Below are 18,896 nucleotides of genomic sequence, written 5' to 3' on the forward strand. Positions count from 1 at the left end.
TATATATTCAGTTGTTTAACTGAATCACCATAATATTTGATAACCTCTTGAGAATTGATTCAGGACTATTTTTTGTTGTCTACCAATCCAGCCAGTAAAGCTACAGAGCTTTCTTGTGGTCGGGTAATGAGGACAGAGTGAGTAAGGAGATCATATGCTTGCCTGTCTCTGCATTTATAGGCTCAAGACTGACAAAGTAGTCTGCTTTGCTGTCAGGTTTTAATGTAATAAAAATCAGAACTGACACTGATATTCCAAACACCATCTATCATGCTCTTGCTAAATAGTAGTCACAGTGCTCGACAGTTAATCATTTCAAGCTTCTAATTGGATTTAAAATAGCATGTGTGTGTGTATTTGCTTAATGTTTTAGGATTTCCTAAATTTATGCGTGTTTGTGATTGTAGCATGTAATGTTAGATAGAAGCTAACTGCACTGGCTTCACGATTTTCTTAGATTCTAATCTTAGCTGTGCCATTTATTGGCTTATAAACTTGGGCACATGTTAGCCTCTTACTATTTCCTTGACCATTAAGTGCAGATATTGTGTACTGTGTAGGTGCCACTGGTGGAACATCTCTGATCTTTGATATGTATATCATATTTGCCTGTCAGAAAATGCCCATAAAATCATAATAGTGATGATGATATTTGTGTAATTTAACAATGAAAACTGTAAAACAAAAGGAAAGATTTACTTAATCTCCATTTACAGAAAGAAACATTGGGACTTGGATCGTAAAGCTTTAAGAACATATGTCACTCCCCCAAGGACATAATTATGACATTCAGGTAGAAATTGGACCCCAAGTTTTCACATTCTGAATTCAGCCTTTCTTTCCTACTAGATCCCCTAAAACTAAAAATAACGTCCCACTGTTCTCTCGTTGGCTTGATCGTCTTTGTAGTGTCAGCCGTGGCTCAGGTCTATGAAGAGCAAGTATAGAGGAAGGGAGAGAATGATGTTCACAGGAAACACAGTTACGAAGGAATAGAATTTTAGGTTCACTCTTGCTGAGCATATTTGAAAGAAAGCAAGTTTTGTGTTCTCTTCAAATCATTTCGAGATATCATGAACAGTCTGAGATGAAAAAAAAATAGTCCCGGTACTTTATTAAGCTTTTTTGAAAGGATATCAAAAAAGATTCATTTGTAAAACCTTGTAAAGGTATGAAAACACTGGCAACTACAAAGTAGATGGTTGAAGTAAAACCGGGAACTGATCTCTTTTTTTTTTTTTTTTCACAAGAATTTCTACTCTGATAAGCCTGCCTGTTTTCCCTTAAATGTATCTTCTAAGACTCTGGTGTTAATCACACCACATTGTAAGTAGACTGCTCCGTTAAGGAAGGCACGTTTGTCCTCAGAGATAATGCTGAATTCGTTTCATTCTGTATCAAAGAACATTCTAACTGACTGACAAATTGAGAAGTACATTCCCTGCATATAATATGAAGGAACAAGTTCAACAAGTAAATATAATAAAGTAAATACAATAAAAAGATGCTTTCACCCAATAAATATAGCTTTCTATCACTGAAGAGCTGGACAATCTGGCTCTTTCTTTGCCTCCATTCAGTTTATTGTGACCCATATCAATTTCAGAAACTCTATGGTATGACTAAGAATGAACAGGACTTCATATACAAACACTTACGTGATATACGATGACTATAAATGACATCATGGCATTAGTCCTTCCTTAACTAACAGGACTGCATTGTGCTTATATTTGAAAATGTGACAGAGAAGTTGTTCCTATCTGTCAACAGTCTTCAACTATCTAGCCTCACTGATCCGATAGAGAGAACGGGGGAAGGAAACCATCCCCCCAACCTTTTCTAAAACACTTCATATTCAGGGGATGGTATCATAAGCTTTATTATTAGAAAAATGGATTACGACCAAAGTAAAATTTTCTACCCCTAGACCTTAAGGATCAGAACTATTCTAATTAGCTTTGTTGAAAATTAAATATTATGTATAAAAACGGAGTCAACAATTCACATTTGATAGTGCTTTTCCTTTTTCAATGTATCTATATCCAATATCTGAAGATGCACATCAACATTGTTGAGCAGAAATTAAGTCAACACTACTCTGCTAGGATATAACTAAATAAGCACCTGTTCTTGTTAAGCTCATGCATATCTTGAGTATTAGCACATTGTTTAAAACCACTAGACATCAAGGCTGTTAAAGCTTACTGGTCAGTTATTCAGGGAAGGCCTAGAAGTCAGGAAAATGCATTTCTCTTGTGAGTTGTCTCAGTATAGGTAGACTGTGACACTTTCCAAAATCAAATACACACCTAAGCAACCAGACTGTGTCTCCCATCTTCTTCTATGGGATACCTAGGATAGAGTGACATGAAGTACAGTTCTTCAGTTTCTAGAAAACAGGAAAAAGTAGACATTCATTGTGTTTCCATCACAGAATCTTATACTGAACTGTCCGGTTCTCTTGCCAGTCTAAAGATGGTGGCCAACAGGTTGTTTCACTCTCTGCACTGGTCCATTCATAATTAGCGCCCTGTCAGTCATGCACCTTGTTCTGCTCTGGGCATCAGCTCATGTACAGTGTTCTGAGCTGGGCAGCTGCTTCCACAGTTCAAGAGTTCTCTTTCTGAGATGTCTCCCTTTTTAGCAGGAGCAGAGGAGCCTCTGCTTCCTTACTGAATGTTCTCATGACTAGATAACTCTACTCTCTCATTCATTTTGAGAATCAGCCTCTTGGCATTGTTCGAGTCACCTTTGGAATTAGGGGAGAGGCTTACACAGCTGGTGTGACTGTGATGGACATATGGTAATGAAACAGTCATCTTTCTACATGCCACCATAAGGGATGCAAATATCATTCCAAAGAGATGCTCCCAAAGGTGTCACCTCCAACATGTCTTATAGCCATCAAGACTGCAGCCCATTACTGATCCTGGTATTAGCTTTCTGTTCTTAATACATGAACTTCCTTGTTTTTTATCTTATTCACCCAACCCCCTTTTTTCACTAGTAATCTTATACTAGAATGTAGTCACTAAAGTTGTTTTCCCATACCTCACTGCTATCTAAAGGTCATATCTATTGAAATTTACTTCTACATTTTATTGCTAAAGCATGGCAATGTCTTAACATACTTCCTTAGCTCATTTGAAGTTTAAAGATAAATTCTGTCTTAACTATTTACTATTTCGGAAGAGTTTTAATATAACATCAGATCTGAGTATAAAGTATAGAGTTTCTTATATCACTAATGTCCTGCTTTCTCTGCACCCTCCCTCTCTATGGACATCCTATGTCAGAGTGGTGTGTTTTGCAGTTGATCTAAGTGTGTTGATTCATCATAGTCAGACGTCTGCCCATTTTTAGCTAGGTTTGCTCTTGCTGTATTCCATTCTATGGGTTTTGGCAGCTATATAATGGCACTTACGTGCCACTGTGTTGTTACATTGAATAGTTTTCTTTTCCCTCCATTCTACTCTCTATCCTGATAGTTACAGGTATGGCTATTGTCCTTAGCATCATCCTATAGGTAGAATCATGTATGTATGCTCAGGTTAGACTTTTACTTTGTATATATATATAAGTACCCCCAAATGTGTTTTCTTTTGATAGCTCCTCTCATTTTAACACTTAATAGCATTTATTTTATTGTCTAGATATCCAACCTTTTGGTGTGTTTACTCACCTTCAAAATGGTAACTTGACTGCTTCAAAAATCAATAACTGCAAATAATATCTGATAAAAGTCTGATACATTTCTAACTTTTGCAACATAAGTCCCACTGGTTCTTAGAACTACTTAATATGGTAACTGCTTGGGAAAGCCATTTAATATGGTAAATGGCATGTCCCAAATCACTGACCAAAAGCAGTTTTCAAAATCAAACTGTCTATCACTCAACACAAAGCCAACAACTCCATACACTAATGCCTCTTGCTGCGAGAAGACTTGCTGGCTGGCTACACCACGCTCCACTGTGAAGCCTCATTTAAGGCCAGTTGCCAGTATTACTGAATTTCAGTTGACATTCAAGATGAAACCCATATGAAATTCATGCCACTAAAGAGTGTCATGTATCTTTTTAGCACAGAAACTTTCAATGTTTGGCTATATTTTGACAGACAGTAAGTTATAGGTTTTAATATTTGCAGTGTAATAGCCTCACTCAGAAAACGCTACACATTTCATGGTCTTTTTATAGCCTCTGATACTTTAACAGTAAAGCCTATGTGACCATATAGTGGGGAAAGAGGTCCCCTTTTGTCACAGACCTAGGGGAGGGGAAAAGGGTGAAAGAGAGAGGGAGAGAGGAGTGGGAAGATAAAAGTGAGGAGATAACAATTGAGATGTAATCTTAATAAATTAATAAAGTTTAAAAAAAAGAGAAAAAGACAGTAAAGCCTAAATTGTGTTAAATTATTTTATTTCTTACCTAAACTTACCCTAGCACCATGCTCACAGGTAGGTAGACTATTTTACTATTTGGCTTTTCTGTCAATTTTTAAAAAGGCCCTTACATGTGCAGGAAGTGAACCTTCAGTTACTGTTTCATGTGGAAGTCCCTACTAATTTGCAACTGAAGACCCGCAGACGGGCCACAGGAAGAGTGTGATTCTAAACTTGTTCATGTTTGATATTTTTCCGTATTAAGTTGAAGTTCTTAGTACAACATAATTTGTGCATATAATCTTTAATGTAAGACTAAAATAAGCATCATATAGAAGGGAAGATCATAGTTTCATGTCTTGATGTATTAAAATCTCAGATATTTCTATTGGAGAACCATTTATCTCTAGGCTGCATAACAAATTTCCATATATCTAACATCATAAAACATGATACATTTATTTTCTCATAGTTTCCATGGGGCCAGACACTCTATGCAAATTTATCTGTGTTCTCTGCTTAGGGTTCCAAAGGTTCAAGTCAAGATATTGGCCTGCAGAGTTGTTTTCTAGACCCTTGAATAGGAAGGAATTTGCTTCTATGTCACACAGCCATCAACAGAAACATACATGAGCCATAAAAAGACTCTAGTATCCTACAACTTAAGCAGAGGGACAACATTCCACCATTTTATCATAATCTACTGACTAGAATAAATTCACAGGTTTTGTTCGCTTAGGAGAAAGATTATACAGAGATGTGAATAACAAGAGGGATATCCTTTTCTTGCATCTCAGACCCTTGAACTAGCATAGTGTGATGGAATAAGAATTAATGAGAATTCATAAGATCCAGAACCCAATCTTGACTTTTTCATCAAAGAGAAATTAGTATCTGAAGCCAATCAGTGTGTGGCAAGTTGGTGTCGTCATCTGTTATATGTGCTCAGTTAGATCGTCCCTTGATTCCCTACAGATTTTAACATTCTGAAGTCAGCAATTCCATGCAAGTAAGAGGGGAGACATAACATTTACTCAAGGTCAGGGGGTGAATTCTGACTTTACTCATTTATATTTACTGTGCATTTGCTTTCACTTCACGGTTATACTTACTACAAGTCACTTTACACCTCAAGGCATTCTAACCATCTTCATAAACACTCCTAATGTAGGAATAACAAAGATACTGATTCTGCTGGGACATGAGGCTAAGGCTTGTTCTAAGTTGTTTCTCTTACTGTCCACATACCCTCAGACAATAGCCGGCATGTTGTGAGAAGTGGGGAGATGAATTGAACAACTATTGTTGACTGTAGGAATTATCAAACAGAAGGTCAATTATCTAAACAACTGTAGGAACAAGAGTATTTCAGTAAGTTCAATTTCTTTGAAATACTTATTGGAATCTCTGATATCATTTTTGCCACTGATATGATTATATTATTTATTCACACTAAATTCTTGTTTTCTGGAAACTGTTTATTTTTCATTTTAATAAAATAATTGTGGAAGAAACTATCATGTGTTTTAAAGTATATTTTAACTTGGTCTTCTGTAAGAAGGAAAAAGGAGCAGTTTAGATAGTGTATCAGAAAGTCAAGTGTGTTTAACAAGAGGCCAGATAGAAAACATCTTGTATTTAATTCTGCTCCTGTTCTGGTTTTTCATTTGTTTACATGTGTACAAATACCTGTGTGCCTGCAGTACCTGTGGAGGCCAGAGGAAGGTATCAGATTGCTTCCAATTGGAATTCCAGATAGTTGTGAATAACCATTTGGTCCTGAGGACAAAAAAGTCCAGGTCCTCTGCAAGAACAAGTGCTCTTAACGTCTGAGCCGTATCTCAGCGCCCTGCTTCTTTCTCTTACTGTGTGCCTTTGGGGGAAAATCTCTAAACTTCTCTGAGATTCAGTTTCTTCATCTACAAGATGGTGTTGTTTTTCAAGAGTTCTTCTTAGCCTTGGTGGTTTTTAATCTGGATTGTCTTTCTTGCATTAGATTGTGGCCTATTATTTCAGGCGGGTTGTTATGCCAGATGAAAGGGGAGAGAAGGAGAGGCCCACAATGTAAACAATGGCCCTCCGGCAGCCATGAATGAATAAATACCCCATCTTCCTGCTGACGCTCGTGTGTGCACAAACCTCTCCTAACAATAATATCCAATATTCTTGTCGCCTGGCATTTGTTCATTCAGAGATTTTTGTATATTTGTGAGAATTCATCTTCAACATTAACATCAAGGGGACCTAGTTCCAGGAGTTCTAAATCCACATTAATAATGACCTTCAAAGTTTAAAGTTTCAATTCTCATAGGAAATCCTCAAGGAGTTGCTCCTGAAACACTAGATCCATTCCAGTGCCAGAACTCCAGAGTAAATATAGACTAAAACAGCACCTAGAATGCCCAAGGTAAACAAGGTTATGATGCCTATTGAAAACAAAGATATTGTGAAGACTTTATAAATGGTATGTGCCAAGTACTACCCATTATGCAATGGTGAATTCAAAGAAAAAATACATTCTTGCCTCAGTAACACACTGTCTATCACAAGAAAGCAAGTATGCAGGCATGATAAATAGTATAGTATGGTGTGATAAGTACAAAGGTATAAGTAAGTAAAAACCACTGTAAATCACAGGTATTCTCACTCTTGAATAGATAATGCGTTCTAGATCCACAAGGACAGATAGGTTGTATGTGTGTGTGTGTGTGTGTGTGTGTGTGTGTGTGTGTGTTTACATGTGCGTATGTGTCTCTGTTATATAATAGCAAATATACAAGTATAACTAAAGACAAAAGTAGTAATATGCACTGGATGAAGAAGTTTTAAATAGCTTGATGCCTTCAGTAAGAAGCTTTAATCAGTTAGCTGAAATAGAAACGTCTTTAGGGAATGGGAGATATAAACTGAAAGGTTGCTGGGGGCTTGATAAAGAGCAGTCCTGTTTGAGGAAATGGCAACCCAACGATTGGCCCAACTTGAGACACACCCCATGGGAGAGAGCCAACCGCTGACAGTATTAATGATACTCTGCTACGCTTGCAAACAGGAGCCTAGTATAACTGTCTTCTGGGGCTTCACGCAGCAGCTGAGACAAATGTGGAGACCCAACAGACAAATAATAGGCTGAGCTTTGGGAGTTTTGTGGAAGAGTGGGAGAAAAGATTGAGGGAGCCAGAGGGACCAAGGACATGACAAGAAGACCTACAGAGTAAACTAACTTGGGCCTGTGGGAGCTCACAGAGACTGAACCACCAACCAAAGAGCATGCATGGGCTGGACCTAGCCCCCCTACATATATGTATCAGATGTACAGTTTGGTCATCATGTGGAACCCCTAACAATAGGAGTAAAGGCTGTCTTGTCTCTGTTGCCTGCCTTTGGATCCCCTTTCTCCGAGCTGGGTTGTCCTGTCTGGCCTCAATTGGAGAGGATGCAGTTAGTCCTGCTGTGGCTTGATGTGCTAGGGTGGATTGGTGCCCCCTCATGGCCTCCTTAGAGAAGGGGAAATAGGGAAGGGGGCATGAGAGTGGGACTGGGAGGAGAGGAGGATGGGGGCTGGGATCACTCTGTAAAGTGATTAAATAAATAAACAAGCAAACACATAAATATACCTGGGAAAAAGAACAGACATGTTAGACTACGCCATGTCTTCAGAACTAGACTTCATCTTCACGGAAACAGAAAATTCTGAAAAACATCTCAACAGAGAATGTATACTTTGCATGGGAGCAGTACATAGATAATGTAGATAAGCTCACAAAGAAATTAGTGTAAGAACGTGTGTGTGTGTGTGTGTGTGTGTGTGTGTGTGTGTGTGTGTGTGTGTGTGTGTGTGTGAAACAGTGCAAAGTTAAAAACATCCTCATAAACCTGGGTGTTATGTCCAATGACTTTAGTACCAGTACTTGGAGGCAAAGGCAGCTGGGTCTCTGAGTTCCATGTCTTTCCAGTCTATAAAGTGAATTCCAAGAAATCCAGGTCTACACAGAGAACCTCTGTCTCAAAAAAACATAAACAAACAACAAAACAACCCCCCAACCTCAGCAAAATATTTAAAAATAAAGCACAATGCAAGGTGGACTATTACTTAGATCATGTGTTGACTTGAAGCAATCCTACAATATACATTTAAATAAATGGTGCTTATTATAGAGTAATATAGAATTTAAATTCACCAGCCACATATAATTTCTATACCTATGAAATATGGAAAAATAAGTTGCCAATTATTTGATTGCCTTGGAATTTGTATATTTTATGTATTTCAGATTGTTTTAAAGATTTTATAATGTCCCGGAACAATAAAGGTACTACTATCTTCACAAAAGAGAATTGTGTATAATAAATATCATTGCAACATGGAGACTGCTATAGAAGCACTTATTAGTGGGCACTGTAGTGCACTGTAATGAAGATGCTCAAATTATAGTGTTTCAGGAGGATTTGCATTGATTTCCCTCTCATGTGACAACTCAAGAGCCTAGACTCTGAGTATTCTCCAGGCACCTCAGCTAGTAGGGGAAGGTATCCCATTCCCCAAAATTAGTGTCTGAAATATTTCTAGCCATTTGCTATTTAAAGAAAGTGGGAAAAGTCAGGAGATGGAAGTCCATAACAATCGTCTTTATTGGAATAACTTGGATGCTGCATATATCCCTTACTCTTATGAATCATCACTGAGGATCTAGTAGAATTAACTGAGATTGCCTGAGGAGCAAAGAACTGTTCCCTGGAATATTGTTATAGAATGATATAATCACCATACTAAGGATTGAGGCTTTAATTTTGTTGTTACTGTTAATGCTATTTATATGTGTTATGTGTGTGAGTGCATGCATATCCATACATGTGGATATGGTGCATGTCTGGTTGCAGGTGTGCATATTTGTGTGTTCAAGTTCATGATGCTAGAGGTAAACTTTGAGCATTGTTCTCTCATCTCTATCTTCCCTTTTATTTATTTACTTTTGAGGGTCTCTCACTGGAACCTGAGCTCACTGATTGAGCTAGGCTGACAAGGCAGCAAGGCCCATGGATGTGGCTCTCTTAGCCTCCAGAGTGAGTGTATTACAGGCATGAATGCTCCCACAACTGGCTTTTGATGTGAATGATGGGGATCAAACTAAGGTCTTCCTGTGTGTGCTGCAGACACTTTACCATCTGAGACATTTCCCCAGACTTTGTTATTGTCTATTTTTAAGTGAAGTTGAGGTGTATAGAATTGAGTAATATTTGGTTCAAATTTATACTCTCATCATGGCTTCAGATGAGATTCTCATTTGTGTCTTTGTTTAATCGAAAATTAATTATTTAACGGCATAGAAAAATTAGTTGACTTTGTCACTTAATTATTTCAAAACTGAATGGCTTAAATTAATAGTTTATATTAATTTCTGTGCTAAATGCATGGGTCAGTAATTTGCCTTGGCTAACTTGATTTAGGCAAGTCGCCCAGATGATCAATGAAAGCCTCATGCAGAGTTTGTCTGGAGGTGAGTTGCGACTGTTGGATATTATGGTCCATATCTGAGTGACCAGGTAGCTAGGTCATGTTTAGCTATAAGGACTCAACAGTATGTACATGACAGTGATAGCAATATTTTTCAGAACAGCATGGGAAGATAAGTTCAAAGTGCAAGAATATTCTAAGCCTACATCCATCACATGTACTCTACATTGGCTGGGCCAATTAATTTTCCAAGGCTGTGGGCAGTTTGGCTATACTCAGTAGGCTTTCGAAGGGTATAAATATATGGAGGCACAGACGTCTCCAGGCCAACACTTCAGCATTCTATGACACTGCATAAAAATAAAGTTCACATTGTGGTCCTCAATTCTCCTGTCCACCTGCCTCCCTGACCCAAGATAACATCTTGACATCATGACACCATTCCCAATGAATACAGCTTTCATGGAATGTATATATACAAATATACACTTGTTTATTTGCTTTTTAATTTTATTGTAAAAGAGGTCATGTATTACATACTTTTTAGAGACTATGTTTAAGAACATTATATTTCAATACTACTATATTATAGTGTATAACCATAAATTATTCATTTGCCTGTCATATTGCACTATTCAAGCATTGCTTATCAATATTTATGCATTCTGTGCAATGTGTTGCTTGGTAATTTTATTCTTGTGAAAACAATGTAGAGTTTATTTTCACAGACTATGATGGCTGTGATGTTACTAGGTGATATAATCATATGGGGCCAGAGTTGTGTATGCAATCTGTAATTGACTGAAATCTCCTTATACTGGGCCTGTCTGTACTATATTTTATCTACCCTTGAACACAAAAAGTTGGGTTCAACTTTTTGACAACATAATAAGCACTACCATAAACATCTTAAACCTAAATCAAACTACACATGTGCAAGGATGTCCCCTAGATACAATTGGACATAAAATTGTGAATATTTATTGTCATAAAAGAATGCTAGAATTTTTAAAGGTATTAGGCCACTGTACCAACAAAGAAGAAAAGCTCTCATGGTTCATGGCTTCTTCAGAACTCAGCCTAATACTGAAAACCTTAACTTTTCCAATTAGATGATCTAACATTGTATCTCATTATGGCTTCCATTGTATTGATTTTGTGACATCAGAACAGCAGGGCCTGGGCATAGGACTGCTGCATCCCCAGCAGCCTTCCTCCAACGCAGTATCTACCTGTTTCCCTGACAACTCTTGGGATTGAAGGACCCTTGACCACTGATTCCAAAGATGAGATTCTGCCTCTTTACTACTTTTCTTTTAAAACTTCCCAGGCCAAGCATGGTGATGCACGCCTTTAATCCCGGCACTCGGGAGGCAGAGGCAGGCGGATTGCTGTGAGTTGGAGGCCAGCCTGGTCTACAAAGTGAGTCCAGAACAGCCAAAAACTACACAGAGAAATCCCATCTCAAAAAACAAAACAACAACAAAAAACTTCTTTTTTTTTTCTTTTTTTGATAGTCAGTGTAGAGGAAAGAACATGGCATTTGAAATTTTACAACTTTGAAATGAATTGTAACTGTAGGTGCTTAATTAGCTTAACAGCCTTAGGTATGTTACTCCTTTCTATATCCTAGCTTTCTCATGTGAAAAACAAATGTAATAACTCTATTTTTTTTCTGTTGAAAGATATGTGGGGACAAACAAAACCAATGGGACAGGCAACACAGACTGTAGTATGTGCTCATAATCAGAGGCCCTGCCAATGGCTGAGAACCTTCTGCTGGAGTTCAAGAGAAAGGATCGGCCCTTTATAGTATTAAAACTAAGTGGACTAATCTTGGCCAGTGTTAAATTGTTATTTTTATATTCATTCATGTCAAGTGAAGGAGCCATTTCACTGTGGTTCATGGGACTGTAGTCAGCTCTGATAAACACAGCCAATCAAGTTTTACACAAATTTTCAACAATTATGACACAAGACATTCATGGTTATTCCACCCGTGCATGACTATGACAGATCTCTGCCAAATGCTCTTACAGTTAGCATTAACAGCAGTGAACCTAAGATAAGTAAAGGGCCTGGTTGCTACTTAACCCCCGTGGAGGAAGATGGCTATGTGGAAGCATACCAAACAGCCAGCCAGCCTGAGAATGAGGAACCCTGGCTTGTAAACCTGTCTCTTCAAAGAGATCTTTGGGTGACTGAAAATACCTTGATGTCTCTGATTCTGAGTTTCCTGAGAAATATGATGAACACTCATGTGCAGAGAGTTTGCTGAGCTTAAATGAATTGGATCTGAGAAATGGCTGTGGGGGACTAAGCTATCCCTAGTATCCATGATGAACTCAAACCTTTCACTACACCTATACTATACTATACTATACTTTACTATACTATACCTAAACCTATACCTACACCTATACCTATACCTATACCTATACCTATACCTATACCTATACCTATACGCATAGAGTGTTTCTGACTGGCCTATGCTAGAAAGCCCCTCACCTGAAACTCAGAGCCCTTTGTTTAAAGACCTTTTCAAAGTCTTCAGGGCCATGAAAGGCCTAGGGTTGCATGAAGAGTTTACAAAGATAGCTGCTATTTCAAGAGCTCACACTTACATTGCAAATGACATGTAGAGGGCAGGAATCTGAACTGCCTGAACTTATACAAGAATTTTGGGTGCCTGTTCCTGGTGGCCATTATGAATGAATGGCTCTTCTCTGGGATAACCTTGCCCTCTGAAGTTAACTCAAACATTGCTGCCGCAGCAACATTGACTCATGTGTAGGATACTTGAAGAAACTATCTGAAATTCTGTCATCTGAATGCTCCTTTGATGGAGCGCATGGACATAAGGGTCTAAATCTCTGCCCTCAAATTTGGGTCCAAGATCCAACTCTCCTAGTCACCTAGGTGATTTTCTGGATTTCAGTTTCCTTTACTAAGAACACATGGGTAGTAATGGCAGTTCTGCCTCTTTTGTCCCACCATCAAAGGCTGCAGAGAAACTGTGCATATGGTGTGTATTGGAGGTGCTGGTACCATCTGCATCTGCATCTGCCTCTGCATTTGCCTCTGCCTTTGCCTGTGCGTCTGCATCTGCCTCTGTATCGACATCTACATCTGCATCTGCAATGGTCCCTGGTACCCAGCTCCTGAGAGTGCTCACTGATCTTTAGCTGATGGGGCACTGTCATAAGCATCATCTGGGTACTTTATGTTTACACAGCTCTGACTCAGAGGAGCTGAAGGCAATGGGGCTTCTCTTCCGTACCATCCCTGGGGACATTCTGGTAGTGTAGCAGCTCAGAACCCAGACACAATTTGAAGGATAGTCAGATCCAATTCTCTTCCATTTGGTTTCAGCCCATTTCCCTTTGTTATGTTCCCTGGGATGAAATGTCTGTCTCTTTCATTGGAAAGAGTGAGAATGGTGCCTGCCGACCCAGTCATAGAGGCTCCAGATGCCGTTGCTGTTGCGTAGCTACGCTTGGAGCAGATAGATTTTGATTGGTGCCCTGATCCTGGAGTCTGGAAAGTTGTCATCATTGGTGAGATGCAGACACTCACTCGATCCTCACTGTCCTGCCATTTGTGGTGGGACAGAAGAGGCAGCATGCCTACTGAGATATACAGAACACATCGGTTCCTTTGTAACCACATTCCAAGGGGCACAAGATTTAAATCTGTGTCTTCCTCATTAGTCCCAGGACCTGCCACAAACCACTAAGCCTTGATTTCCTTACATTTAGACAGAGGCAATGAAGTTTGTCCATTTTAACATGGTTGTTAAAAAAGTGCCTTTTGTGAGAGCTCAGAGTTAGTTGTGGTTATTACTAAGGAAGTATCTAATCTGAATGATCTCATTCCCATCTTGAGTCTCAATTGTGTTACTAATTTGGTGTTTTCAAATATAAGCAGTCACATATGGACTTTGTTCAGGGAATTTGATATCTCTGAATTCTATCCCTGATTTGCCTTTAAAGCATCTCAGAACTTTGGTGGGCATCACAACTAAGGACCAAAATCAAGAGCAGTCCCTTTGTACCATGGCTTCTAGATGTCACACATTAGGGTCTGCCTTGGAGAGCATCCCTGGATCCCCTCTCCTGTTTTTAAGTTCAGTTGTGGAGTGGAGGGGGTTGTAGGAGGTATGACTTTTGAGGTTTAAGTGTCTAGTTGCCTTCTAATGGTAAGGTCTGCTGTGAGATTAGGAGAAGGGGAAAGGAAAAAATAGTGGAGCTGCCCTGGGCTCATGGCTTACATGATACCTTGACTGTCCCCTGTTTTCCCTGTTTCTGCCCTCCGGGCCATCCCTCAGTGTCACACCTGGTTCTTCACCTTCACCATCAGCATGTACAAATTACTGGCAGTTTTGTGTTAGCTTCAAGCTTCTATTTTCCATTTCCCATACATCCATACTTTTTCTGTTGTTGTTGTTTTTGTTTTTTTCAAGACAGGGTTTCTATGTGTTATCTTGGCTGTCTGGGACTCACTCTGTAGACCAGGCTGGCCTCGAACTCACAGAAATCTGCCTGCCTCTGCCTCCTGAGTGCTGGGATTAAAGGTGTGTGCCACCACACCCAGCTCTCACACATCCATACTTGTCTGTGGCTCATACACATGGGACATTTGAGTCAGGATTACTGAGTCATGTGGGTGTTTAATCTTCTAAATATATAACTAAGTGAAACCAGCAGCAAAGAGACAGATATCACGTCCTCTCCAGAGCCCAGGCCATGTTTAATTCCAACCCCTTCACTCAACCACCACAGTCCTCGTCCATGCTTCTCCTGTAGCACCTGTTTATAATTTTGTGTATAAATTTGTGTTTGTGGGTGTGTCTAATCAGAGCAATGGCTGTGTTCCATGTAAATATCAAAGTGTCTGCTTCAGAGGAGGTATTTGCTATAATCATTAATAGACAAAGGAAGGATGCATAAATGATGATTGAGTGGTATGTCTATTAGTTAATGATTCAGGAATGAAGGGCTGGATGGGTGAATGGATAAAAGCAAAGGAAGGAAATGAAAGGGGGGGGGGGGCCAGAGATGGCACAATGCCTAGAGGATTTGCACTTGGTCTAAACATGAGACTGTTTCTACTCATAAAGACATTCGCCCCAGAGACATACATTGCAGACTTGTTTGAAGGAACAAGAGAGCTATTAAACCATATTTGGAAGTCACGAGACTTTTCCAAAATTGTGATGATAGTGGCAACCAAGTTGAGCATCCCACAAATGGCCATCCTACTGGCTCTCACCCATACAGATTTCTAGGGGAAGGAACTTAGGGCGTCTGACAACAAGAGATAAAATACTGAGATTCATCCATCCCTTACCACAATGATAGGGATGCTCACGGATAATGCACACACTTTATAAAGAAGTTTCAAGAAGAATTGTCCAAGATTCCTTAATGGCTAACCAGTCCAATTTGGATTTGTACCTAGGTCTCAGCAGCACAGTATGGCTCCCTGTCCATGCCATGTTTATCATACCACATAGCAGTGTAATATAGCTGCATAGCTAAGGGAGATATGTGGCTATTTGCCTAGATATGACTGCATGGGGGACTCTATTTTGAAAATGTCATTCTACATGAAATTGAAAACAGCAAACCTTGTACACCAGAGATTTTTACCATGTACCCAGTAAGCCTCAGCAATAGAATTGGAAAGCCACAAACATCCTTTTAAGAGTTTAATCCTCTTTTTGGTATATTTTTAGGTCAATTGATTTGATATCCCGCCCCCCCACCCCCCGAGAAACTGTGTGAATACCATCTGTTACCAGCTGGACTCTATTGTAGCGTCATCACAGAGGCCTCAAGAATGATTCCATGCCCATCCCCTGCCAAGTCAGGAGACTAGCACCCAGCCCACTGCTTCGTGTTTTCCCCCAGGTTTTTCTTCTTTCCCCTGCTTATTTACCTAAAGATGCACTAGCTGTGGGGCTGGAGACATCACTTGCATACACTGTCCCCTTTCCTATTCATTCATCCATCCATTTGTTCCATCAACTCCTCCTGAGCTCAGGGTAGCCTATCGCCGGGGGAGCAAATATGTGTACATGTCATCACACTCTCACTTCCCCAGACTTCACAACATTAAACCAAACATAAAACCAAGCTAGCACTGCATATCACAGAGGAGAGCGGGCGTGTAGAAAATATTTTCCATTCGGTATTGTGAAGTGCATGAAGGATTCCCTGGTTCAACTAGAGGGCACCAATATTTTCAGTAGATGAAAGATGCAGTTGCCAGGGCCAAGGCTGGGGTCCTTGGATCCTGGCTCTAGCCTGTGTGGTCAAAGGAGATGATCTCAGTGTGGCACCTTCCAAATACAACTCAGTTCCCGAACAAGGAAGGTGAGTTCCTAGGATCCACTATTGATAGCAGCCACCTGCTCCCCCTGTCTCATTCTGTTCTTTTCTTTTCTTTCTTTCATCCTCCCTTCATTTATTTATTTCTTCATTTCATTTTTGTTTTTGGAGACAAGGTTTCTCTGGGTAGCCTTGGGTCTCCTGGAACTCACTCTGTAGACCAGGCTGTCCTTGAGCTCAGAGATCTTTCTGCCTCTGCCTCCATACTGCTGGGAATAAAGGCGTGAGCCACCTCCACTGCCTGCCTTCCCTTTCTCATTTGGTTTTTGCCTGCAATGACAGTTCCCTGGCAGATTGTGGGGCACATGCTACAGAGGAGCCCACCAAGGCGAGATTCTTAGCCTCATCCCCCAGGGCTACAGCCTCTGTGTGAAGTTCAGGTACCCCAAACAACATCTTATTGAGAGATAGTAAATCACAGGTGAAGCTATGCCCTAGCTACTAGGAGAATTTTCCATCTTCAGCCTCTACCAATAACATCAGAGGCTTCCTCGCTTGTTTTTTTCCCCTCAAGTAATTTTGGATAAGATGACTTTGAACAAATCCTTCATGCCTGTAGGGAAAAAATTCCAAGTATCCTGTTACAGAATTGTATTATGCACTAGGTTCTTAGACGGACAGCCTTTGGAAGTCAGGTGTGACTGAAGATGCGGTGGAGTCAGAGAGAGGAGTAAAGCCCTGACTAGAATGTACTCCCAGGGACCCCAGCACCCCATCTGATTTCTGGGGACCTAGAATGCACTTGGCTTTTGGTCACTGTCTGAAATGTGTGTTGTCTTGTGCACAGACAAACACTCAGTTCTTAAGCACTGTTTGCAGACAAAGCTCCAAGCCCAGGCTACAGATAGGGAAACAGTTCCACTAATGCTGTCTACTGTAACCTTATTTCCACTTTGGCCCCTGCACCAATGAAACTTGCATTTTTCCCCTACTACGCTAGATGACTATGGTCCAAAAATCAAAACATAAAAGGGGGGGTGGAAAAACCTAAGTAAACTAGATTACAGAACTGTGGCAGACTTTCTTCCTGCCATGAAAAATGATCACAGGAAACAAGATACATAATCAGGGGGAAGATGAATGCCATGTAAAATTGCCTTCTCCAAATAAAAGGCAAACCACACCGCATTCTCCCCACTGTGACACCATGGAGACAGGCGCAGCGTGGCACTGAGCCTGGAGTCTGAGAAGAACCCCTGCAGACACAGAGATTTGGGAAGCTGTAGGGTGCAAAAATCCACGGTGCCAGGAAAGTAGAGAGACAATGGCATTTTAAATGTTTTGACTGCACAGAAGATAGAATCTGAAGTCATATCATCTTCAGAATGCCTGATGGGCCATAAGCAGCCGTGTGGGCTGTATGCTCCCCCAGCTATCAGCACTGAGATCAGGGCAAGTTAGAGGGGAAGGGATGGACGGGGTAAGGATATGGACCACCCACCATGCACAGGGACTTTGCTTGGCTACTGCCTGTGACAATACTTGCAACCTTTTGAGGTTAGTATTCTGAACTACATGTCTGGTCAGGAGACAGTGGATGTTGTCAGTCACTTCCTGTCATTCCTCCATAGATAACGGAGTGTTGCAGGGCATTGCGAACTGTCTCCATTCCCTACTCCAAAGAAGTATATCAGAATATCAGTGTTTGAGGCTTCCGTTATGACAAAATGATTCTAAACTTATTTCGTATATTGATGTTAAATTATCCCACACATCTGTGTTCCTAGCAGTATTGTTCTAATTGGCAAAGGGCAGAACAATGTGGCTGTCCATGGAAATAGGTGAATCAATAAATGAAATGTGAGATAAGCATATATCCCACATTATATTACAGAAAATGAAAAGAGTCAGTCACCCATGGCGGTGCACTCTATGTCATTTCTGTGAGCTATCTAGAGTTGGTGACTTAACACAGAAATTACAAGGGCAGTGGCGAGAGACTCGGGGAGAGGCAACAGTGTGGGTTTGCAGAGACTAGATGCACAGCATTGTAAGTATAGTTAGCACCACTGAACCCTGGTACCCAGTGAGGATTGCAGGAGTGAAACCGCATGCGATGTGTATTTTATCACAACTCAAAAGTTAGTTTCCTCAAGACCAATTTTCTATTTTGGTCTCAAGATCAGTTACTAAACTGATTGATGCTTTACTACCTCACACATAAAAAAAATGGACAGAAACAGAAGGCATGATACTGATGGGCTCTGAATACACCCACATCTCTGTTCCCAGCAGGAAGTTGGCTGAGTTCCCCTGCTACCTCCCCCTCCAGGGCCAGGTGCTGCTCTTCCTAGCTTTCATGAAAGCCAGTTCTTCGCATGGACGGTGTGAGGCCCAGCTCAAGCTCTGTCTTGAAACACCAACTCTTAGTCCTTCTTTGGGGTAGAGAAATGTTCTTTGCCAAACAGGGCCATTTTGACACAGAAATGCAGTTCTTGGCAAGAAACACCCCTACGGCCCTTCATGTGTTTACTCTAAGCTCTAAAATAAAACAAGTGAAGTGTGACCTCTGTCTGGTGAATATTTCTTCCCTTCTACCCAGATACAGGAGCTAGGCTACCACACTAATAATCCTAAATTCTTTCACTTTTACTCCAGAGAGTCTTGAATATAAATGCCTGGGTTATGTTGCATCAATTAAGCAGTGTCGCATACACTACTTCCT

This window comes from Acomys russatus, chromosome 7, assembly GCF_903995435.1.
Source record: "Acomys russatus chromosome 7, mAcoRus1.1, whole genome shotgun sequence".
NCBI lineage: Eukaryota > Metazoa > Chordata > Mammalia > Rodentia > Muridae > Acomys > Acomys russatus.